The 25,649-nt window shown below is 47.9% G+C and overlaps 1 protein-coding gene across 5 annotated transcripts in view; it reads right to left on the reverse strand.

Annotated features, from left to right (window-relative positions):
- The window catches only part of KANK4 (KN motif and ankyrin repeat domains 4), a 68,245-nt gene extending 42,919 nt beyond the window's left edge, over nucleotides 1-25,326 (reverse strand). For 4 of the 5 annotated variants that reach the window (XM_055305933.1, XM_055305930.1, XM_055305929.1 and 1 more), the window contains exon 1: nucleotides 25,082-25,326. The gene's annotated coding sequence lies outside the window, so the exon portion shown is untranslated. Of the gene's footprint in view, nucleotides 1-13,748; nucleotides 13,888-25,081 lie in introns of all 5 variants that reach the window. The other variant, XM_055305932.1, reaches the window with a different exon arrangement.
- Between the last annotated feature and the right edge of the window lie 323 nt (nucleotides 25,327-25,649).

The following is a 25,649-nucleotide window of genomic DNA, read 5'->3' on the forward strand; positions in this document are numbered from 1 at the left end:
ATTGCTTAACCTCTCTGTTTTGGCTGCCTCACTTGTAAAATAGGAATAGTAATACACCCTACATGTCACGGAGGATTAAATATAATGTATCTTAGCCACGTAGAACGGAGGCTGGTGTGTAGGCTGTGTTCAACAAATAACACTATATTAGCTATTAATATAATAATATAAATTCAGTTGTGAATTTGATTTTATATTTGAAATTCCATCACCTAACCATTTTTAAAATATAGGTATACCTGCTTTATAATGATTACTGTAAATGGCTATGCAAGTTTCCCTAGGCCTTATTTTCCAAACTCACTCCCTCCTGGAGGTCATTCCACTTCATCTCTAACTCTCCCTTCAATGCTCCGACATCAGGCAGCCTGACAGGTGGGCCTCAGGGCAGGTCTCCAGGAAGACCCCAATTCCAAGCAGCTGGAACCCAGCTGCCACATAAGATGAATTGTTAAGGGTACAGTCTTTGAGGTAAGACAGACCAAGGTCAAATCCTGGCTCTGTGACCTTGAGCAAATTTCCTTATTCAGCTAAGTACATGGTGGTGAGGACCGCATGAGGTAAATATGTATAGTATTTGTGCCAGTGCTCTGTATATAATAAACAATCAATAAACGTTAGCTATGATTCCTTTGTAAACCCATGGTGTTTTAAGTGAGGGAAGGGTGGATAATCTTTTTTTAAAGATTTTCTTTATTTATTCATGAGACACAGAGAGAGAGAGGCAGAGGGAGAAGCATGCTCCCTGCGGGGAGCCTGATGCGGGCCTCAATCCCAGGACCCCAGGATCATGACCTCAGCTGAAGGCAGCCACTCAACCGTTGAGCCACCCAGGCGTCCCCTTGTTTGATTTCTTTATCACCCTATTTCGAACAACTAATATGATAGGAACTCAACAAAAATGTGTTGAATCAGTGAATGAATACATAATTGAGTGGATGGATCATGGAAACTGTCAGAACTGGAAAGGATTTTTTAAAAAATAGCTTTATTTTGATGTAATCTACGTGCCATACAATTTACTCATATAAATTGGACAATTCAGTAGTTGTCGTATTCTCAGGTTTGTGCAAACATTGCCATCACCTAATTTTTAAAATTGTGGTAAAATACATATAAAGCTTACCATTTTAATCACTTGTCAGTGTAAAATTCAATGGCGTTAAATACACTTGTTAATGTTGTGTTGCCATCACCCTACATATGCCCCAAACGTTTTCATCTCCAGCATAAACTCTGTAACCCATTAAACGATTATTCCCCATTCCCTCTTATCATGGTAACATCTGTTCTACTTTCTCTCTCTATGAATTTGCCTATTCTAGGTACCTCATATACATGGGATCATACAGTATTTGTCCTTCTGTGTCTGGCTTATTTCATTTAGCATGTTTTCAAGGTCCATCCAAGGTTTACCATATATCAAAATTTCATTTCCTTTCATGATTGAATATTATTCCATTGTGTGCATGTAGCACATTTTGTTTATCCATTCATCCATCCATGGGCACTTGAGTTGCTTCCATCTTTTAGCTATTGTGAATAATGCTCCTGAACATTGGTATACAGATATCTATTCAAGTCCCTGCTTTCATTTAGGAGCGAAATTGCTGGGTCATATGGTAATTCTATTTTTAACTTTTTTGAAGAAGCACCAAACTGTTTTCCAAAGCAGCTGCACCATTTTACCTTCCCACCAGCAATGCATAATGGTTCCAAGTTCTCCGTATCCTCACCAACATTTGTTTTTTTTTTTTCCATTTAAACAAAGTTATTCTAGTCATCCTAGTAAGTGTAGTAGATGTGAAGTGTTATCTCTTTGTGGTTTTGGTTTTTATTGACCTAATGACTGATGGTTGTTGAACATCTTTTTTTTATGTGCTTATTGGCCATCAGCATTCCTTCTTTGGAGAAATGTTTATTCAAGTCCTTTGCCCATTTTTGAATTGGTAAAATTGTTTTTGTCATTGAGTTGTAAGGGATTTTTCTGGATATTAACCCCTTATCAAATATGTGATTTGTATTTTCTCCCATCCTGTAGGATGTCTTTTTGCTCTTGATAGTATCCTTTGATGCACAAAGGTTATTCATTTTGATAAAGTCCGATTTATCTGAATTTTTCTTTTGTTGCCTATGCTTTGGTATCCAACCCATGAAATTACCATCAAATTCACTGTCATAAAGATTTTCCTCTGTGTTTTCTTCTACAAATGTTATAGTTTGAGCTGTAAGGTTGAAGACTTTGATATTCTTTGAGGCTGTTTTTGGACATGGTCTAAGGTTAAGGTCCGGCTTTATTCTTTTGCATATGAATAATCAGTTTCCGTCACACCAATTGTTAAAAAGACCACAATCTAATTTTAGAACATTTTCGTCACCCCATACATGGGGCTTCATTTTTATAAGGAACTAGGGACGTTCCTAGTGAATGAATTCATAAACAAAAATTAGTTCATTACAAGAGCTTCCCGAGAACCTTAATGCTCTGTTCTACAAAGAAGTGTGACCTCCATCTACAAAGAAGTGTGACCTCCATCCTTCACTAAACAGGACTGCAAAACTCCTGTGTATGCACACAGGCCAAGAGCTGGAATTCCCACAATTCTCTGGAGGGCGCTTTGTTATTAATACAGAAGATATTTGTTGGGTTTTTTTCTGGGCTAGCCAGCACTTTGTGAACACCCTTCCTATGCTTGGGTTATTTCCTTCCTTAGTTAGTCTCACCCCCCAAGGTTGCAGTGCTAGCCTCCTTTACATTAGGACTTGGACGTGGGACCTGCGCTCAGCAGGTAGAGGCACACAGGCCAGATCTCAAATTGGAAGAAAGTGCCCTGGAGAAGGAAGGGCTGGAGGCAAGTGATTCTGGAGAGGGGTGTGGAGTGACTCGACATCTTTTAATAAATCCCTCTTCTACATCAGCTTGCTAGAGTTGGTTCTGCTGTTTGCACTATGACCCTTGATTGCTACAAAGCAGTGTCAGCGTCAGCTTGATTTTTAATTGCTTCTATTCTATTAATTTATATTGCTTGTAGATTACTTTCCAGAGTTTCTGTTGATTGTTTCATCCTGAGTATTTGCTGCATGACCACGGTAATTATTCTTCTCTTCCCCTTTCATCCTTTGTTCTTACACATTCTTTCCCACTACAGAGTAGGAGCACAGTGGGCTCTAGGGGCCATGAGGTCTTGGGCTTAGCCATACTGGGCCACAGTCAAAAAAGCTTGGGAACCGCAGCTTGGAGTAAACCAAGGAACTAGGCCTCACCTCCTCCCTCCCGGGTCACTTGAGTGAAAGCATCTCCGAGGTAGGCACAGACAAACCTTCTGCAGTGCACCTACCCTCGCTGGGCGGCCCCTGCTCACAGCATCCTTGTCTCAGGTCAGAATCCAGTGGGAACTTTCACAGACATCTTCCTGGCTTTGCAACATGGTTTGCAGGTGCAGACACTTTAGGCTTGCGTGGGCTGTGGCATCTGCCTTCTGGGTTGGGAGGAAAATTTATCTTGGCACAGCCTGCACATTCAGGCAAGTCAGTTAAACCAAACTGAGTTTGATAAGTAATCTCCAGACACCTGGGTGGAACCAGTGATGTTTCCAGATTTTTCAGGCAAGTTGAAAGGCTTTTTATTCTTTCACAAGGCCCCGCCAGCCCCTCCAGCAGGCACTGTCTGAGGCAGGGTAGGCCTATGTGATGTGGATCAGACAAGGACGAGGACCAACCAGCCTGAGCAGCATGCAGCTGGATCAAGGTTGGGCATCATCAGAGATGAACCAGAGAGAGGCAGGGAGAGAGGAAGGGCTCTAGAAACTTCTATCAACTTCAACTCTTCCTTGAAGAAGATGGAGGTCACTGCCAGTGCAGCAAGGGCAGTACAAAGAAAGGTCATATACCATGCTGGTTTGGGTTTGGTTTTGTTGGGCGTAAAGTCACTAAGAAAAGGTGTCTCCAAAATTCCCACCCCATGTTTGTATCACCCCACAGCAGCTCAAAGGTGTCAAAAAATGGTTGGGCATTTGGAGTGTAGTACAGGGAGACTTGTATTAATTAACTCTAACGACAATTACAATAAAGATGCTCGCATCTATTCTTCTAGCCCAATGATTGGGGCTTTTTTTTAGGCCAGGCCCCTCTTTCATGCTTCTGGATCTGCTATAGGGCAGCAGCCTTACGCCCTGCAGGTGGCAAGTGCTCAGTCTCTCCTGTTGATTGTCCACTGCTGGAAGCAGAGACACAAAGCAGCACCTGGGACATCATCTTCATTTCCTAAGGGGGAAACTGAGGCTCAATGACCCATCCTCACCGTACAGCAGGGCAAGGTCAGATTCTATTTTCTAGACTCTGATCGAGTGCTTTCCTTTCTAAGCTTCATGTTGATGGCCGTGGTCTGCAGTGTGGTATTGGAGGATATCAAATTGATTTGATTGGTCTCTTTAAAAATAATGTGGCTGGTGTCCCCAGGTTAAATGTGGGATAATGGCATTATTGCGGTGAAGTGTGGCGTAGAGAGCCGGAGAACTGTGCATGGTGACCTTTGCTTGCAGCCTCTGGCTACAGGGAAAGTATGATGCATAGCAGTAGGGCTAGTCGCCAGCACCCAAGAAGCACCTACTCTGTCTGAGTCCTTTACTCATCCTCACTCAGCCCTGGAATAGCGCTGTCGTGACTCCCCTGGAACTATGTAAAGATAGCCACTTCACAGCCCAACCTCAGCGCAATGGTTGTGTTCAAAGAAATAGCAGTTAAGTAGGAAAAAATGAACTGGAGGCAATCCAAACCTTCAGTGCAGTCTCTAGAGAAAACACTAAAGGGGAAGTGCATTCTTAGCACAAGGCGAAGTCTTCAAATTTTCCTCTCCTATCTCTGCTGTTCTCAGTATCTATTTCCAGCAAGACAACTCTTCCAGAAGCAGTGCACTCTGTTCTCCATCATCTCTTCCTTAAACCCTTCCACCTGGCTCTTCACTCGTCCACCTCCTTCACCTCTGGCATCTTTGTACTCATCCTCTGCCAGTCTCTCTCTCCCCTCATCACCAGGAATCCCAGTATTGGATCCATTTGCCCAGTGCTTTTTCATCACTGGGTGACCCCAATCTGCATAACTGGGCCAAGAGCCAATGCTAGAAATTTTCTTAGAAGGGAATTACTTGAAGTCTCCATGGGCAGAGAAGGCTTGGATATTCATGTGTTTACATTTTTAATTCCCTGACACACCCATTTTACAGATTAGAAAACTGATCTGTGTCATCACCAGAATAAGTCTATTATTATTATAAATAATAACTATTATTAGCCAGACATTGTCCGATATTGTACAAATGATAACTTATTTAATTTCACATTGACCATAGTAGGTAGGTGCTTTTCTATCCTTTTCACAAATGACAGGTTCAGGGCACAAAGCTGGTAAGTGGCAGCACTGTAATTCAAAGTGAGGTTTGTCTGACTCTAGAGACCAAGCTCTTGACCACAGTGTTTTCTGCCTTGAAGATTCTAGTTCCGTAACTGTCTATGAAGCAAGTTGCCAGTAGAGCTTGATAGAAAAGGAGGGAACCAGATAGAAGGATTTAGCAAATGAACAAGTCTTTCATTAAATTGCATCACCAGCCATGCTCTTTAACCATCAGATGATTATTGAAATATAAACAACATTGTGTGGTCATGCAATTGGTCTATAAATAAAATAAATATATTTGCAAAGGAACAAGCTAAGAAATGCAGTGACTTCCTAATTAACTTAAAATTATTTAATCAATAAACACAATTACTTTTCTTTTTTTTTAAGATTTTATTTATTTATTCATGAGAGACTCAGAGAGAGAGAGAGAGGCAGAGACACAGGCAGAGAGAGAAGCAGTCTCCATGCAGGAAGCCCAACGTGGGACTCGATCCTGGGACTCTAGGATCACACCCTGAGCCGAAGGCAGGCATTTAACCACTAAGCCACCCAAGCATCCCTCTTTTTTTTTTTTTAATATTTTATTTATTTGTTCACGAGAGACACAGAGAGAGAGAGAGAGAGAGAGAGGCAGAGACATAGGCAGAGGGAGAAGCAGGCTCCCCTCAGGGAGCCCGATGTGGGACTCGATCCCTGAACTCCAGGATCAGGCCCTGAGCTGAAAGCAGAGCTTAACGACTGAGCCACCCAGGTGTCCCCACAATTACTTTTCAAACAATCTTTGAAAATTCCAAAGAGTCTTGAGATATTTAATTACTATTTAACCAGATAGCAGTGGTCAAGTTACACAGATACCAGTTTTAGAGAAACTGCTCTTTGCGGATCTAGCACTCTGTCAGAGTTTACATTGGAAAGACATATTTTCAGGCCAGATAGAAGGGTTTTCAGTTACAACTTAAATTTGTTTCCTTGTTGTTCACCTGGGCACGGTGAAAGCCTACCCCCCCACCCCCCCACCCCCCACTGCAGCAGCTGATGCAGGAATCCATGGGTCCTGCCTCATATAACTTGGGAGAGAGATGTACCTCCCTGCCAATGGGCCAGTTTCCCCAAAAGCAGAGAGATGCTGCTACCAGTGACTCTGTGAGGACCCAATCCAGCTCAGATTTCCCCTAATGGCTCCAGCAGCTATAAACCATGAGCCATCTTGGCCAGGTGTTTGCCTGGAACCCACTCAAGTCTGCTATGACTACTCAGAAGAACCCCCGAAGTGAAAAATCATAAATACAAATGGAACAAACAATAGATACAAAATCAGAATCTTGGGGTTGGGGGGCAGGAATCTGTATTTTAAGAAGCCCTCCAGGTGATTTTTATGTATGCTAGAGTCAAGAAATCCTACTCTAACCTACTTTAAAAAACATTTTGTGAACTGTAGCTCAGTGCATCTCAAGCTGTATGGTGCCTGTACATCTCCTGAAGATCTTGTTAAATGCAGATGGTAATTCAGTAGGCATGAGAATTTGCATTTCCAACACCCTCTCAGGAGAGGAGATGCTGCTGCTGCTGCTGGTTCCAGCACCAAGAAGCCAGGCATGTGATGGGGGTCGGTGTGGTTGGAAGGGATGGTGGGGAGGCCTAAGAGACCAGCTTCCATGCTTGTAAGCTTTGTGACCTTGGCCATGTCATTCTACCTCTTTGAGCCAGTTTCCTTCAGCTCCCAAAGGGTACAGGATAGTAGTATACACTTTATAAGGCTGTTCAGGTGGCAACATGCCTATCCCTAGCAGAGTACCTGGCATGTGGAAAACACCCAAACAGAAGCTGTGGTTGCTGTTGTGTCTGAGGGATGCAAGCAGCTAGTAAGTGCTCAGTAATCAGATTGTTTTGTTATTATTTATTGAGAGTTGCCTGTGGTATGGTAGGCACCGGGTCAAGATGTACACTACTGTCTTTCCCTTCTCCCAAAGACTCTGTGAGCAAGGTCAGGTTTTAGTCGCTCTGGTTTGCAGATTGGGAAGCCAAAGCCCAGAAAGCCTTAGTTCCTTGATCCAAGTCACTAAGAAAGTGGATGGTAGAGCTAGGGCTGACTTTAAAACTTCCTCCCTAAGTTTCTAACCACCCAGACCGCAGCATGCTTCTGGCCACACTTGTCTGCAAGGGCTGAGTCAAGAGGACGGTGGTGGGCCGTAACTCGTGGCTCTGCAAGGAGGTGTAATGCAGGACTGGGTTGCAGGTAGGGGGAAATGGAGCCCATGAAGTGGGAATGCTGACCTGCAGAGGGACATCAGGCCTGGGAGAAGGAGTGGGGCCACGTTCCCCGAGGGTTTGGACACGCAGTCATCAGGAATATGGTCTAAGGGGGACGAGGACTGTCTCCCTGGTGCCCCGGACAGGGCTGACCCGTAGCAGCACTTCCTAAAGATAGAGCAATTGAATGAATGAACTGATGGATTAGTAGATTCCTTAATATTTTCAAGGCAGCAACTGATTTGAAATCGGTGGGCAGGACGTGCTGGAGTGGGAGAGCGATTTTCACTTCTGGACTTTCCTTCTTTAAAAAGGGAGCAGTTTAAAATAGAAGAACAACAGGAATATTTCCCTTGGAGCGCAGCCAGAGCACACAATGCCTCCTTTTCTTCCCAGGGCAGGAGGCGTCTGGGGCCCAGCCCCTCGGCGGGTGTGTGCAGCACGGAGCCTGGCCGCCCAACATACTTCCCCACTTGTGCTCTGGAGCACAAAACCCCCTGGCAGCCAAGCCCAACACAAATGCCTCCTTCACCACAGCCTCTGTCATGTGTGGTTTCCACCGCCTCCGCTTCTGAAGGCCCCCTCCAGGGCCAAAGTGAGGCCCTTTTGGCTGAGTCTCCCCACTACTGTTTGGAGACAGGAGACAGTGATGCCTTCTCAATCATCCTGTCACCTTCGCAGGGCCCCCAGGCACGAAGTGAAAGAGGCCAGCAGCTCGAGGGAGGCAGGAGAGCCTTGCTGTTCACAGATCGGCCTCTACAGATGGTATTCGGTCCGCCATTCATCAGAAATCATTGTTCAGGCACAGGGCTAGGTTCTGTGGGTCCACGGATGAATAAGACAGGGAGCAGAGACCCCTCAAGGAACTCACAGTCCAAAACGGGAGGCAGGGGCGGCATCACAGAGAGGTGGGCGAAGGCGTTATGAGTGACCACAGGCCACTGCGGTCCTGGTATTTGCGCTGGGCTTGAAGGATAAGAGCCTGCCAGGTAGACTGAGGAAGCAGCCCTCTAGCTCAGACATGAAAATCTGGATGGTGGGCTTGGGGAATGGCCAGCCCAGCAGGCCCAGGGTGCAGGGTGAGGGCAGGGGATGGGGGAGGCAGGGCTGGAGGTCAGCTCAGTTTACCCTGTAAAGAGTAGGAAAGCAGTGAGAGTTCTTCAGCAGGGCAGGGACCAGATGAAAGCTGGGTGTCGGTTACCACTCCAGCTGCAGTGAGCGAGGGGGGTGCTGTAGTGTCTGGGGGCGGTGTCCCCAAAGCCTGGCCCGTTAGAGGACAGTAAGTATTTGTGGAATGAACAAATGATTTTGAGAGAGAAAAGCATAGCGGGTCTGACAAGAAGTCTGGCCAGACTTAATGCTTTTCACTAACTGCTCCTTTTATGTATTTTTTTCTTTTAAGAGAGCAGCAGCTTTTCTTCTCCTTTATTGAACCATCACAAATGTATATAATCTGAGATTGCAGGCATAATTACATAATGTCTTACGTTGTTGGCAGTTTCCTGAATGTTTGCTTTGTCTCCCAGAATAACTCTGTCATCCCCTTGATGCCAGGGCAATGCCTCTCAAGCTCTCTGTGCATTGCCCCAAAGTACTGAGCACACGGTAGGTACCAGTAAGCAGAACCAGGAAACAGATTCACGGACCATAAGAGCTAGATAGGCTCTTGTAATTAACTGCTCCAACTCTCTGATTGTGCATGCAGATGGGGAGACTAAGACCCAGAGAAAGGAAAACATACACCTTATCTGAAGATATGTTCACAACCCTACTTCTAGGCTCTTGCATTTCACAGCAGGGACGTGGGCTCTGTCAAGCCTTTCAAGTGCTAACACCAAGGGTCAAGGAACAGACTCTGAAATAAACCAGCAATGAGCCTGGGTAATAGCAGGGTAATTAGAACACCAACACACGAATAGTATAGTCACAGAAGAACATGCTTAACAATATGCAGTATGCAGCTTCCAGTGCTTACTCAGTACTTACAGCATAGGCTGATACTAGAACTGCTAAAGGCAAGAGAGCATAAAGATTAAGAATGTGGACTTGGGGGGCATCTAGATGGCTCAGTCGGTTAACCATCTGCCTCTGACTCAAGTCATGATCTCAGGGTCCTGGGATGGAACTCCATATTGGGCACCCTGCTCAACAGGGAGTCTGCTTCTCCTTCTCCCTCTGCCCCTCCCCACCCCACTTGTGCTCTCTCTCCTTTTCTCTCTCTCTCTCAAATAAATAAATAAATCTTTTTTAAAAAGAAGAAGAAGAATGTGGATTTGTAGGAAGGTGGGTCCAAGTACGAATCCCAGCTCTGCCACTTACCAGTTGTGTTTAGCAAGTTCCCTAAGCCCCCTCCCCCAGACATGGTGTCCATGCATGTGTAAAACAGGAAAAACACAATTTCCTCTTTACTGGGTTATACAGATTCCTTGGAATGAAGTATATAAAACGTCTATCACAGTGGCTGCAGTGGGAATTGAAAGGGGATAGAAAGAAAGAAAGAAAGAAAGAAAGAAAGAAAGAAAGAAAGAAAGAAAGAAAGAAGAAAGAAAACAGCAGGACTTGGAATTCATTGGTTATCCACCCTTTGTTTGCTGAACACTTCCTCCGTTCAGGCACTGGATCAGGCAGGAGGGGGTGGTGCTGGCAGCCCTGGCATATCAAACCTATGTAACCAGAGTGCTGGGGACAAGGGGAGTTAGGAAGATCAGGAGGGAAAAGAGATTTGGGCATAGGGGGATGGAGGTTTGTCCTTGGGCATGCTGAGTGCCTGCCTAAGGGTCCACCCACAGAGAGGGATTCACCCAGAGAGTATGGCCCAGCAGATAGTGGAAAAGGTGGACCCAAGGCACAGGACAGACCCAAAGATTTGGAGGCGCAGATTCATGGGAGTCCTGGGGGACGGGCAGCAAGGGTGAGCAGAGGAGGAGCATAAGAAGAAAGTCACGTGTGGGGAGCCGGTAGGGAAGAAAAACCAGGGTGTCTCGTGGCCCAGAAATCCAAAGTGGGTAAATCTTGAGGAAACCAGTGAGCCTGGGCTCAGTTTCAGAGGACAAGGGAAGGTGCCAGGGGTTGACAAGATGGTAGAAGCAGCAGGTGGGGTGACTCTTTGCTGCTTCGGTGGAATTCCAGAGAGAAATGGGCAGCAGCTCAAAAGAGGGGTAAGGTGAGCTCTGAGGAAGGGGAGCGTGTCTGCAGGCCAAGGGGGAGAAGCCAGGAAGAGGAATGCACAGAGATGTGAGAAAGAGAAGGTGCGTAAGAGCCGACACATACTCCAGGCATTGCTCAAACAGGCAGCAGAGTTGAATTCCTTCTTCCCCACAAACAGAGCAGCAAGACGATTTTATTAGTCATATTATATTGTGCAATGAGGAAAGTAGGCCCAGAGAGGCTAAGTAACTCACCCAAGTTAGCAGCGGGCGGAGCTGAGAGGAGCCAAAAGCTCGGGCTCGGGAGTCCACAGCCAGTTTGAGGGAGAGTGTTTCTGCAGGTGGGAGGGGAAGGTTTTTAAGGCAGGGCTCCATCAAGGGAGAGGAGAGCAAAGATGAAGAGGAAGAGAAATGATGAGGTGGGGGTCAGAGTTCAAGCCACATGACCTCCACCTTCCCAGTAAAGCAGGGCACAGACCAAGTACCAAGAGAGAGTACCTACAAATGGATTTGGAGCCAGAAGACAGGAGATGGGCCAAGTTACAACCATCACTGAGGAGACTGGATGAGAGACAACATGAGGGAGGCCAAGTAGCAGCAGAGGTCAAAGGACATGGATTTAAAATGAATCCATCAGTCCCAAGGCAGGTTCCAAAGGATGGGACAGTAAAGTTTTAATCTAGGGTTGGGGTTTACACAAGCAAAAGGTGTGAAGGGGAGACTATAGGGAGGAAGGGAGGACAGGGGAAGGGTGTAAGTCTAGAGCCGGAAGGGGAAGGAGAGAAGTGAAAAAGGAGAAGTAGGTAGCAGGAAGGGGATGTCTCCAAAGACAAGGTGTGAATCCCGGCCTTGTACTGCGAAGAGCTGACTCTCCCACCCCCCACCCGCCCCAGGCAAGAGGGCACCCCCACAAAGGACAGACAAAGGTCACAGCAGCTTCCCTATCAGACATACCTTCCAATCCACATACCTGGCTTCAAGAATTTTCCTGCAGCTGAATAAATAAAAGTGAGTCCAGAGAAAATGTCCTAAACAAAACCTGAATTTATCTGTTAGTGAACTGCTTGAGATTTTAATGTAACTCAGCACTGAAAAAAGAATGTTAAATTCCACCGTGAAAAGTTGTAATTGATGCCACCCCCTCCCCAGTTCCAGTCTAAGAATGGAAGATGTAAGCAGAGTTTGCATTTTCTCGGTGGTGCAGTGGGCTCTGTGTCACCCAGCATCCAAGAAGCTGTGCCGAGCACAATTTGCATTGTATTTAACCTTCATCTTAATCTGTGAAGGAAGGAATCGTTGTTCCCATTTTATAGAGGAGCAAACTGAGGCTCAGGGGGGGCACAGTGGAGATTCAAAACAAGCTCTTTCTATCTGGCAGTGTTTTCCATCACAGACTCTCTTTATATAGGCATAGAGGTGATGTAATGACCTTCAATATTCAAGACGGAGCATTAGGAGAAAAACAGTGGAATAGTATGTAAAACCTCATTTAAAAAAAAATTCTATCCAGCTATATATACACACATATGAGCCTATACACACATTAGGATGGAGCCTAATGTGGGCCTCCATCCCAGGACCCTGGGATCATGACTTGAGCTAAAAGCAGATGCTTAACCGACTGAGCCATCCAGGTGCCCCATTTTTTTAAGTAGGTTCCAGCCCAACATGGGGCTTGAACTCACAACCCTGAGATCAAGAGTCAGATGCCGGGATCCCTGGGTGGCGCAGCGGTTTGGCGCCTGCTTTTGGCCCAGGGCGGATCCTGGAGACCCAGGATCGAATCCCACGTCTGGCTCCCGGTGCATGGAGCCTGCTTCTCCCTCTGCCTGTGTCTCTGCCTCTCTCTCTCTCTCTCTCTGTGTGTGTGTGTGACTATCATAAAAAAAAAAAAAAAAAAGTCGGATGCCCTCCCGAGTGAACCAGCCAGGCACCTCCTTAATCACCAAATCTTAACAGTTCAGAGTTTTCTCCTCCATATATTTCTATATTATTGCAAATGTTTTCCACTCACTGGCATGATTTTTAAAATAATTTTAAATAAAAAATTTCCCAATAGAGTTTATTGAACCTTTCAAATTGCAAAGACCAACCACCTACCTACCCACACACACACTGTAAAAATTATTTTAAAAATGGAAAAAAGTTCTCTTTTCCATTAGTTTATCAATTTAAAAGAACACACATTTCAGGACACCTGGGTGGCTCAGCGGTTGAGCACCTGCCTTCAGCCCAGGGCGTGATCCTGCAGTCCCGGGATCGAGTCCCACATCGGGCTCCCTGCATGGAGCCTGCTTCTCCCTCTGCCTATGTCTCTGTCTCTCTCTCTGTATCTCTCATGAATAAATAAATAAATAAAATCTTTTAAAAAACAAACACAAATTTCATCTTGTCCTTCAAAAGTCCAATTTTTTTAAGCTTAAAAGGTTAATAAAATAAGGTAGTAACATCTTACAATACAACAAATACTTTACTTGTCCTTGGCAAGTTTTGGTACTTCCAGCAAAGACAGCAGATGCCATGGCTGAGTGAAGTGGTCAAAATGACTCACCTCAGGGCCCCACATCTCCCTCTCTTCAGGTGACTGCTCCCATCCTTCTCTTCTGAGAGTTTCCTTCCCAAGTCATCATGCACCAAGCATCCTGTTGTCCCCACCTAACCACGACTCCATAATTAAAATTTTCTCAAAAAAAAAATAAAATTAAATTAAAAAAAATAAAATTTTCTCAAGTAGTAAAGTTCATTCCGTCATCTGATTAAGGAATTACAAAGTTAATGGTTTAGAATTTTCTTTCTCTACCCTTATAATTAATTAGCGCTTCAGTAGGAGCTTTCTGAACACACTGTATGAATTTGAGAGTGAGCTGAATGGTGGAAAGACCAGGCAAACTGGTTGACCAGTGGGATATCAACCTGTAACTCTGGACAGCCATGATCACCTGAATGGCCACCACTCACCTTCTGGGCAGGTCTTGCCTTGTGGATATTAATTCGGGTCCAGTGTTGCCAAACCTGACTTTTTCCAAAAGAAGCCAGAATGTGGATTCATGTAAAATCTGATTTTTAAATGTTGACTTAAATCTTCTTTGTGTAAACACTGTGGAGGTCAAATAAAAGCCACATGTAAACCCAGCGCTGCTCGCCTGCCCACCAGTTAGGCGCTGCCCTCATCTCAGCCCACCACCCTTCCAGGCTGGTCACCAGCTCCTCTGCCCCCTCACCCTGTGCCTGAGCATCTCTGTGCCTGGGCTCACACCATACCAACCGCTGAGATGCCCTTTCCTGTCTTCTCTTCCAGAGTCCATCCCATCCCGAGGATCTGCTGAAATGGTACCAACTTTTCCTAATCCTAAATATTAATCTCAGTTAATATTGCCCAGCCTCCAAGGCTTTCTAACAAACACTACTTTCCTTCCATTGCATTTCCACTGATTTTGGGACTCCTCACATTCTGTCTCTCATTGCCATTATTTCCACATGTTTGAGTCTTTCTGGTAGATCATAAATTGGTAAAAAGGAAGGATGTGTTCACAAGTGTGCCTGCTATGACTTTGGTGCTGTTATCCTCATTTCATAGGAGGGAAAACCAAAAGCTCAGTGAGTAAGTGGTCATCCTGAGCTTTCTGCATATACTGTCACTCTGCCCATTTTCTACACCATCTTCTACACCTCCCTCTGCTCCTGCTATCCAGAATCCTCCTCCTTCCTTCTCCATCTGGTAACTCCTACTCAACCGCAAGACAGTTTTACCTACCGGCATCTTCTCCTCTCCACACACTAGACAGGGCTGGTCCCCCTCCCCACACTCCTGTGCTCCCCTAGCATCCTGTAAGAACATCTGTCAGATGCATTCATCAAACTGTAATTAGCTATCTGATTCTTTATTTCCTCTGTTGTGCTGTAAGCTCCCTGCCTCACACAGTCCCTGGCCCAGGGTAAGTGACAGTCAGTATTTATTAGATGGCAGGAAGGAAGGGAGGGAAGGAGGGAGGAGGGAGGGAGGGAGGGAGGGAGGGAGGGGTGGGAAGGAGGAAGGGATAGTAATAGCCCACAGGCAATCAACAAACGTGAGGTATAATCAACCACATGGTTCCTAGCCCCACTTCTGGGCTGGAATTGATGCTGGCTTCTTTGTAGGCCAAGAGCAGAGGTACATGGGAAGGCTCCAGTTGTACCTCCTTCACCCGCCCTCCCCACCAGAGTGGCAGCCTGCTGCTGGGTTTCAAGACCTTAGGAAACAGTATTCACCTCTGCTCTTTGCTCCTGGTCTCCAGCCCTAGGGAAAGTGATTTTCTGCATCAGTTAGACTCCTCTGCTTTGGAAGGACAACATCAGTTATGATGAGGACGATGGGGATGAGCCTTCCCCAGAGGCTGGCAGGAGAGCACACTGGTGAAGCTCATGGCAGGCTAGTGCAAAGAGAAGGGCAGACCACGATGCTCACTGCCCAGAGCAGACAAGGGAAATGGGAGGATCCTTTTTCTGAGAACCCTAGAAGTGAGGCTCTCTGCTCTGGGGACTGCTAGAAAACCCCCTGTGACACTGCTCCTCAACGCTAACCCTCTTCATTCACAGGCCAGAAGGCTGGGCCAGGATGATCCTGCTCCTGGATCCTCTCCCAGACCCAGGCTGAACTGGTCTGCTCACCACCACTCCACCAAAGTCATGTGAATAAGTGATGGAAGGAGGCCAAGGATGCCGTTCCTCCAGGGAGTTCAGAGAGAACCTCTGAACAGGCCTGGAAGGCCAAAGATCTGGGGAAAGATCGCAGGATCCATCCTCCTCCAGAGCCCAGAGAGTCTTCCCAGGTCCCCTCTGACCCAGACTCCACGTTCAAATAGCTGGGATGGAGGAGCAGGGTCCCTCCTGCATCCCCCTTCTCCTGCCTCTTTGTCATCCATCTCTGGTGCGCCACCCAGAACCTCTCCCAACCCCCAGGTGATTCCAGTCCCCACCTCTATACTAACTCAGAATACCAGGCTCTCACTGACAGCTCCAGCAGGCCCAGCCTCCACAGGTACTTCAGCTCAATAAATTCTCAATGAACCAGTAAGACAGGATCTTTTACCCTATTTTAGAGACAAGAAAATAAAGTTCAAAACCATTTTATAATTAGAGATGAAAAAAAAATCTTAAAAGGAGACCACATTACTTAAATAAACAAAATACTTTAAAGGAAACACACACACAAAAATTAATAAGAACCAGAACTTGAGCGAGAGAACTGACCGAATAACTTCCTGCCTTAGAAAGAAAAAAAATAAGCTAATTTTATTATTTATTTTGTATTTATTTATTGTATGTATTTATTATGTGCCCATTCTCACTTCATCCTTGGGGTAACCCTAAGATGCAATCTCTTATTATCCCCATTTTACAGATAAAAACCTGAGGGACAGGGAGGCAGTAGGACTTAGCCTAAAACCCAGGGCTGCAGCAGGGAGCTCACAGGTTCCCCTTAGGGGTAACATGTTAGCATTTTAACAATAGCTCTCTAGAGAAGACAAGTCATCCAAAGGAATGACTCCAATGCTAGGAATTTCAGGCCTCAATTCTCCCAGTGGGCCGAATTCTCTGGGCAGGAGACTTTGGCACCACCAGGCTTCACCCGAAGGCGGCCACCCACAGGCCTGGCTGACACAGGGCTCCATTCAGCAGCTGGCAAAGCCACGGACTTGGGGGTAGAATGAGAGAGAAGATTAGGTCAGAGAAGGCCAGCCTGAGGCAGGCACAAGAGTGGGGCAAGTTAGCAACTGCAGAAGAATGTAATTTCAGGTGCTCTGCAAACGTCCCCTCACCCCGAAATATCAGCCTGCTTAACAGTGTGGGAGAGAGACACTTTCAGTGTTAGTGTCAGGACCGGGGGGTGAGCTAGTGCAAGAGGCCTGGGTTCTCACCCCAGCTCACACCCTGTGCCACCAGGGTGTGACACCTGCCCTCGCTGGTCCATATCTGTAAGACTAGAGGGGTAGTCTAAGTAACCAGTGAGGTGTCGCCGAGACAAGGACCTCAGCAGGTGCCAAGAATGGTCCTGAAAAGAGAATCGAAGGACACAGTTCACTGCTTTGATCAAAGTTCTCCTGAAAAGGACTCCAGGCCAGGTGCTCCACTGAGCTCTGGGATGGGGAAAGGAAGCGTATTGCCCAAGGGGACAGCCTCCTAAGTAGCACTCATGAAATCTCCCCTGGAGGCCAGAGCTGACTGCTACAAGGAGTGATGCTGGCTGCCCACAGGCCAGGTTTGAGGGGTTCAGGCAAGCCCTCCTAGAGGAGCCTAGGAGATAGACACCATCACCTGGTATAAACAGAGGTTGGAGACACCCAACTGGAAAGAACTATCCAACATGGCACTGAAGCATTAAAGAGAATGCATGCAAATTTAAGAAGGAAGCATCACAGGACACCTGGGTGGCTCATCGGTTGAGCGTCTGCCTTCAGCTCAGAGCGTGATCATGGTCCAGGGATCGAGTCCTGCATCGGGCTCCCCGCAGGGAGCCTGCTTCTCCCTCTGCCTATGTCTCTGCCTCTCTCTGTGTCTCTCAAGAATAAATAAAATCTAAAAAAAAAAAAAAAAAAAAGAAGGAAGCATCATTACCTCCATCTAACAGATACTGACTGAGGCTCGGCGTCTTGGCGTGGTCTTGGCCAGGCAGCAGAGCCAGTGGGAGAACCCGATTCTGCTTGGCCTTATAGCCTTCACTCTCTATTTTTATCCTTCCCTCACTAATGTAGCCTGTGCACCTGTGAGAGGAGTCAAGGTAGAGAGGGGTAAGGGAGGAGGTGTAAGAACAGGCAAAAGGCTGGAGAGAAGGATGGAGAAGCCAGGGATGGATAGTAAGCACTTTCTTACTAAAATAAAATGGCAGCCATAATTTGGGAAAACCCAAACAGATGCTTCTGTGTTTGTGGATAGTGTTTTTTAAGAGCACTGGGTTCTGGAATCAGCCAAATCTGGTCTGAGCTCCTGGCTCCACCACTTAATCCCTCTGTGACCTACAGCAAGTACTTATCCTCTTAGAGCCTCACTTTATTCCCCCAATACAATGGGAATACTACTAGTCACTCTTTATTGGGCAGTTGGTGAAGACTGAATAACTGCTATATTGAAAGGGCTTGGCAGATCTGGCACATGTTAAGCATTCAATAAACGAGAGCAAAAAAACCCAACCACTATTTTAATGTGCTCCAGAGGGCTCTCCTCTCTCCAGGCTTCCTCCTCAGAATCAACATCTGGCCAGTCCCCCCCACATCCTCACTGACTCCCTCCTTCCTTCTGTCTGCTTCCTTTGCATTCCCTCCATTTCAGAGCCCACTTCAAAGCCTCTTCTCCCAGTCTCCTCCTTCTTCCTAGGATTCCAGCTTGCATTTGATCAAGTGATTCATCAATTAGTCTTAGCTATACAAGCTCCTTAACCTCTCAGGAACAGAACTGTCCATTTTGTGGTTGTTTCAACGGACTGGTTTGCATGGGATGGACCAAGCAATCCATGTAGGGGCTGGTGGGTTTGCGGGCTGATAGGAATCACCTAACCACTTTCCCATGTGTGCCTGCAATTTGTAAATTAACCTCTGGATATACATCAAAACCTTCTACCCAAACTACAAATTATGTGCTCTTGCAAATTTGCCAAACTATTAAATGAAATTTACTACTGCTCAAGAATGTCTTGTGCTAATTAGACAGAGATAGATGAGTATATGAAAGATTAGGGTGAGGGAGGGTGGGAAAGTAGGAGCTATAGCTTACTGACTTCCTGTTAGAGGGTCTTAACCCTTTTTGTGCCACATACCCCTTTAGCAGACTGATGAAGCCAATGGACCCTTTCTTACAATATTTTCAAATATATAAAATAAAATGCATAGCTTGACTACAAAGAAAGCCAATTATATTGAAATATAATCATTAAAATTTTTCAAAATGAATGCATAATATAGTAATATACATTCTTTCTTAATGCATTAAATACCAAGATTTAGCACCAGCTGTAATTTCGAAGCTGCAGTGGGTATAAACCATAGTTCGAGTTATCTGCAGCAGCTAAAATGTGATATGAAAAGATTTGTGATTTCTACTGTGACAACCTCCCAGATACTACAAATACACTGTGTTTTATTGCCTACATTCATAGTCAAAGAAAAATGCTAAATGAAGATGTTATTTTCTTCTCCCAACCATGATCACAACCTGAATTCTACACACAAGCTGGGGTTAACTTGGGCTGTTAACCCCAAGTTAAGAATCTCTGTGAAGGCCTTACAATTCAGTCAGTATTTGTGCTGAGCATATCGCAGGGGTTCCAGCCCACCTTCATCTCCTTCTCAAGGAATCTCCACCCACAGCCCTTCCTGCCACAAAAGGTCCCGTTCTGTACACATGACCCCCCTCTGCCCTCCTCTCCCATCTGATCGGCCCAGGGAGGATGCATGCCCCAGCAGCAACCCATGCCCAGGCTGGCCAGGGACCAGCCAAGACATGGCCTGGAGTGAGAGAGAGTCTCAGGGTCCAGATAACTGAGCTCAAACAGGATCCTCTCTGGAACTGGTACTGAGTGACAAAGGAGAGGTTCCTGCCATAGTAGGTTGAGGGAGGTGGGGGGGGGGCAAGTGCAGAGCTGAGCCCCCCCCACGGCATCAACTGCACAGACAGCATAACCTCGAACTCAGAACCCTCCACCCTGCCTCGAGGCCTGCCTCCACCCTTTCAGGCCTGTTCTTAACTATCACCACTGCATTTTACGGCTGTTCCCCCTCTTCGTTACAATCAGCTTTAGGGAGTCTCTGTTTCCTCTATCAGAAGAGCCTTAAGTCAGCATGAACAGTAGCATTTTACAGGTGAGAGGGCTGAAGTTCAGTAAAAGCCCAGGCAGTTGCTCAGGCTCACAGGGCTAGCCCAAGGTGAAGCCATTTCCCCTCCTTTCCCCTCCTCCCCTTCTTCCTGAGGCGCAGAGGGGTGCTGGCCTTGATTGCATATTTATTTACAATCATACAGATGATACACGAAAACAATCTCTTAGGAACGCAAACATTTCTGATGCAATGTCCCTCCTTCCCACACACTCAGTATCGGGCCTCCTAAGGGTAGGCCCTGACCTACGTGCAATCAGCCACCACCCAAGTTGCCATTCTGCATCTTCTTAGGAGATGGCAGCGCCAGCTGAGGCAGAAGGGAGTGGGATGGTGAGGAACCCACGAGAAGCACAGCACCTGGAAACCCTCAGCCTGGCCGCCTGGTACCCTGCTATGAAAATCAAAATCCATTTCATGAGGAGCCAGCATCTCTGGCTTCTGGGCAAAAACCAGCCTGTGGAGGAGAATCGGCACCGAAGGCTGCTCTTCATCTTTGCATGGGGCAAGTTTTCCCCAGCGCCATATCGTGTGCCCCCCACTTGTCACTTGACGTCAGAGCAACACACTAGAAATACATACCAAAGGAGACAACAAAGGATCTTCCACACAAAGCAGGAAAAGCCACAGCCACGTTAAAAATATAAGTATAGCCAGCCAATACGTTCTATTTACTTTGGGGGGAAAAATAACAGGGGGGGGCAGATGGAAACTCATGTTTTCTCCCACAATGCCCATGTCCCCAGAAAGCTGTGTGCGGGGCAGGGCCCAGGCCCCAGGGTCCAGGGTCCAGACGGGACAGTGAGACATTACTTTTGAAAATATGTTTCTTTCCCTTGGAGAAGGAGCATTCAGCCAGCTTCTCAGACACCACCAATCTATAACTGCCTGCATATCACATTAACCACCTACTTGAAATCTTGGGGCAGCATCCATTTTATCCTGGAAACTGAGACAGGCCTATTTTTAGCAGGAGGGGCCCTCTTCTTTCCTCTAATCCTACTCTGAAGCGTTATCCACGTAGACTGGGAACTGTTCACAGAAGGCCTACCTTAGCCTAAACTTTGGGTGCCGAGATACAGAGAGGTTAGGGGTCTAGCCGTGAACCACACAGCTGGTTGGCAGGAGATCTAGGCTCCAATCCCAGTATGTCCTTGCCTCGAAGCCCACGCCTCTTCCCACTGACCACTACGGAACAGCACAAAGCGGTTGACCGTCTGATATCCTGAGAGACAGTTCCGTCGATCTCAGTTTTCTCACTGATTCATTCCATGCCCTAGGAAAGTTGCTTAACCTCTCTGAGCCCCATTTTCCTCATGTGTACACCTGGGGTAATGACTGTCACTATCGTGAGGATTACTGAGAGGATTACAGGTGCCAGGGCTTACACACATGCACACTATTATTATTATAGTGTATCGCTCCCGTTTCTTACGTTGGAAGTGAGTGGATCTGTCATCTGAGAGGTGATCACTGTATCTACCCAGCTGCCCAGGGATGGGCAGGACAAGATTGCTATCGAGCCCATTTTACAGTTAAGAAAAGTCATTCTTCCTCCGAGATGACATAACTTGCATAAGCACGGGGTTTTGGAAGTGAGCACATTCTCAGCATTAAGAAGCCCTAACTAGGGGATCCCTGGGTGGCTCAGCAGTTTGGCGCCTGCCTTTGGCCTCGGTGTGGTCCTGGAGTCCCGGGATCGAGTCCCGCATCAGGCTCCCTACATGGAGCCTGCTTCTCCCTCTGCCTGTGCTTCTGCCTCTGTGTGTGTGTGTCTCTCTCTTGAATAAATAAATAAAAATCTTAAAAAAAAAAAAAAAGAAGCCCTAACTATCCTCCCTACCATACATACCTCCCAAGGTTTGGGTTGAATTAGAATGAGTTGCTTCTTCCTTGCCCCTTGTGGAGCAGAATCTCTTTGTATCCCTGGCTCACACTCTGTGATCCTTCCTTATAAACTGGAATCAGCACAGTGCCTGGTACAAAGCAGAGACTCTGTGCAGTTTTGATTGAGTGAGTGAATTAGTGAATGAATGAATGAATGAATGAATGAAGATCCTGATCCACAGAGAAGAACATGCCGAATAACCTGAAGGAGGTGTTTTGTTGCAGGAAGCAAGCAGGGAAGTTCCAAGGGTAGGAAGCAAGAATCTCATTCTCTTCATCCATTCCCAGAGCCTGTTCTATAGGCAAAAAGCCTTTGACAAGACCAAGAGCTGGGCCCCCACTCTCAATGATCCCCTCCAGAGTTTTGCCAAACCTGGCCCACATGACTCAATCCAGGGCCCAGAAGATAACTGTGAAGCACACGTGCCCTCCTCCAGCTAAAACAGATGTAATAATATTGCAGGCAAGGGGCAGCAAACAGGCCAGGGAGATGGCCCATCTGTCTTCCTAATTGTCAACTCTGCCCATAATAAGATTTTTTTTCCCTGTCACACCTTAGGCTGCTACTGAACTGGAGCAAAACCAAAATATCCATCTTCCAGTCATGAGCAGTGGCCCTCACAAAGTGCTAGGGATGAAAGGAGGCTACTTGGCTTGGAGAAGTGGAGAAAACTGGAAGGTGCCCCGGAGTCAGGAGCCGGGGTTGGGAGACGGTGTCAGTGGGGGTTATTGGGGAGGCAGTAGGGGGTACTGGGGGGGGACAGCATGCTGTTAACCAGCTGGAGGTGCTTAGACAGTCACTGCATCTCACTGGGCCGCTGCTTCCTATAAAACTTAAAGTCCAAAGTTCTGGATATGGGGTCAGTGGGTGATGGGAGGGCTGTGAATCATGTGATATTATATACAAGATATTTTATTCCACATGCACTTGGAGGAAAGGATGGTAGCCATAATTTTCATCAGAATCACCAAGATACGTGTAATACTCCCTCCTCTCCCTAAAAAGTCAAGAAATACCATCCTAGACCATTTTCATCCAATAAGCATAACATATCCTTCTCTGTGCTAGGTACCTGCGGCACAAATATGACAGGAGAAAAAAAAATATAGCAGGAGAGTCCTCCTTTTGTGATGCTCAGTGAAGTTTATGCTCCCTGTGACAAAAGCAGGTCCAGGGAACTCAGAGAACAGACTCTGGTTAGGAAAAGCCTTCCGGGATGGCCCTGGCACTGGTGGTGGTGGTGGCAGCAGCAGCGACGGCAGAAACCTTAGGTGTCATGCTGAAGTTGGAAGCTGGGTATGCGTTCACTGGGTGAACAAGTCGGAAGAGTATTTCAGACAAAGGATAGCATGTACAAAGACAATGTGATCTCCAGGAACTGCCTGAAGTATAATCAGGAGTAAAACATAGAGTGGGCTCCTGGGGGGTGGGTAGCCCAGATATAGGGGAGTGGGAGAACCCAAAACAGGGCTGGAAAGACAGGGCCCAGATTAGCAAATGCCATATAAGCCATCCCAAAGAATTTTTTTATTATGGTCAATGAGTTCATTCTAGCTTTAAAAGTCTTAAGATGAGGGGATCCCTGGGTGGCGCAGCGGTTTGGCGCCTGCCTTTGGCCCAGGGCGCGATCCTGGAGACCCGGGATCGAATCCCACGTCGGGCTCCCAGTGCATGGAGCCTGCTTCTCCCTCTGCCTTTGTCTCTGCCTCTCTCTCTCTCTCTGTGACTATCATAAATGAATAAAAATTAAAAAAAAATTAAAAAAAATAAAATAAAAGTCTTAAGATGAGCCCCCACCCTCCACCTCCACATGAATCTCCCTAACTGTTGGGCAGAGGCCTTGGTTAGTTGTGAGCACAGTGGGCAATAGAGGACAATTGGAAGAAAGAACTGCTGCCCCTTGGCACCCTGAGAGGGTACGGGCTGTCTACCAAAGTGTTGGTACTAAATGCACGTGTGCCGGTGACGCCGGCACCTGCTTGACAGTCCCTCTGTCTACCTCTTCCAGCCAGGGGCATGTCAACTGCCCATTATCATGGCTGATTGGCCCAGGCAAGGGGATGACATTTGGGCCCGTCGCCTCAGAGTCCTCTCACATACTGTTCCTCTGGATTAGAAGGCTCCTTCCGTCCTCTTCAACTGATTTGACTCCTACCGGCCTTCCAACAGAGCGACCCCTGTACTTCTCACAGAAGCTCATAGTACCTCGTCCTTTTCTTTCAAAGTAGTCAGCACTGCCCGGAATTCTCAATCTGAGTGATTTGATCCATGTTGGTCTTGGCTCGCAGACTGCAAGTTCCATGCGGCCAGACAGTGCCTGTTTTCTTCATTTCTGTATCCCACTACCTTGCCTGGTGCCTGCAGGGAGCAAGTACTTGTTCACCGCATGGACCCTGAGCCATCCCCCTTTCTCAGTGTCCTTTCACATTCCCCAGAACTCACACTATGTTCCAGCGAGCGGAGCTTTGGATATGGGCATGAGGACAAGACTTGAGAAGGTCCTATCAGGATGGACTCTGCTGCTACTGCAAGTGTAGCTCTGTGTTCTTCTATGTCATGCCTTGAAAGGTTCTAAAGAACCCACATTTGGTTTTACCTGCGCAGGTTTTTGTGTTTAATTCAAAATGCTCTCTCCCCACCCTCAACCTGGTCATTGGCTGCATCTGACCCTCCTCTGACCCTATTTGTTCAATAGGACTTTGCCAGGCTTCAGGGGGTCATCCTGAAGGGGGGACTCTCCTCCTTCTCCTGGAAAATGCCTCTTCCTGGCCCTCCAGGCCGGCACCCTAGGTCTCTCGAGAGCTGCCACCGCTGGTTCTTGCCGCCCTGGCAGATGCTCAGGGCAAGCGCTAATTTAGACCTGGTGTAGGGGCCACTGGGCTCCACTTTCCAACTCTCAGGCTAAGTAATAACTGGCCGCCCCGCAGGGACAAAGTACTTGGGGGTCAAAGGCTTGACCTTAAGGGAGAGATGAGGAGGAGGGAAGCCCACCCGGCGGCACGCAGGCCCCCCAGGGCGGCCCCACTGCCTCCGCCCAAGGTCGTGACCCAACGCGAGCTCTGGAAAGTTCAGCCAGGAGCCGAGGGATACCGGGGGGTACACCCTGGGGAGCGGCTTTTGCGAAAAAGCCAGCGGACGGACGGGGAGCTGGGTTCCAGGTCGTCCCGGGAGCTGGTGCAGGGCGCCCAGTCCCGCAATCTGCATCCCGGACCGCAGCGCCCCGCCGGGAAGCGCCGGGCGGGGGCTGCACCAGCGGAGCGGCAAGGACGGCGCGGCCTCCCCTCCCCACCCGTCTCCGCCCTCCCGGGCACTGGGGCTCGGGGAGCCGCTCGGGGCGCCAGGGGAGCGGCGCCCACCCTTGGGCAGCCCTCCCCGCGCTGTCGCGGACCCCACGCAGGGGTCCAGCCGGGTCGGCCCAGGCTGCCGCAGCCTCGGTCTCAAGGGGAGCCGGGGACGCGGCGCGGGGAGGGGGCGAGGCGGCCGGGCGGCGGCGGCGCGGCGCAGGGTGCGGGCACGCCCCCCTCTACGCGGGCGCGGGCCGGGGTCCCCGAGCGCCTTACCTTGGCGCGCCGCAGGAGTCGGGAGGGAGGCGGCGGGCGGTGCCTGGGGCCGGCTGCACCCGGGCGTGGGGGCGCACGCAGCCTCCGGTGCACGGTCCCCGCGCGGGGCGCGCACCCCCGGGCAGGCGCACTCCGGGGTCCCGGGGCGCGCACCCCCTGGGGCGCCCTGTCTGCGGCGGGCAGGGCCTGGGCCCGGGCCCGGGGCGCACACGCTGCGGGGCACACCCACCGCGGCCGCTGCGGGACTGGCCAGGCGCGGCCGGCGTCGCCCGCTGCCAGCACCACCCGAGTCCCCGCCTTCGCTGGGGGAAAAAAAAAAAAAAGAAAGAAAGAAAAAGAAAAAAAAAAGCCTTCTGACGCGGCGCGGGCTTTGGTGTGTAGGAAGGGGCAGCATTGCGAAACCGAGGGGAGGGTCTTAGCCTTGATCAGCTCAAAAGGCCTTGGACAGAGTTTCTCTTTGGAAGAAAAACTTTTTTTTTTTTTTTGTAAAGAGATTCGAGAACTCCTAACTGTATGTGGCGCTTTGCAGATTTCCAGAGTGCTCTCCCGCACATTTCTCAGTCCGCCT

The sequence above is a fragment of the Nyctereutes procyonoides genome, unplaced genomic scaffold (assembly GCF_905146905.1).
Source record: "Nyctereutes procyonoides isolate TBG_1078 unplaced genomic scaffold, NYPRO_anot_genome, whole genome shotgun sequence".
Classification (NCBI taxonomy): Eukaryota; Metazoa; Chordata; class Mammalia; order Carnivora; family Canidae; genus Nyctereutes; species Nyctereutes procyonoides.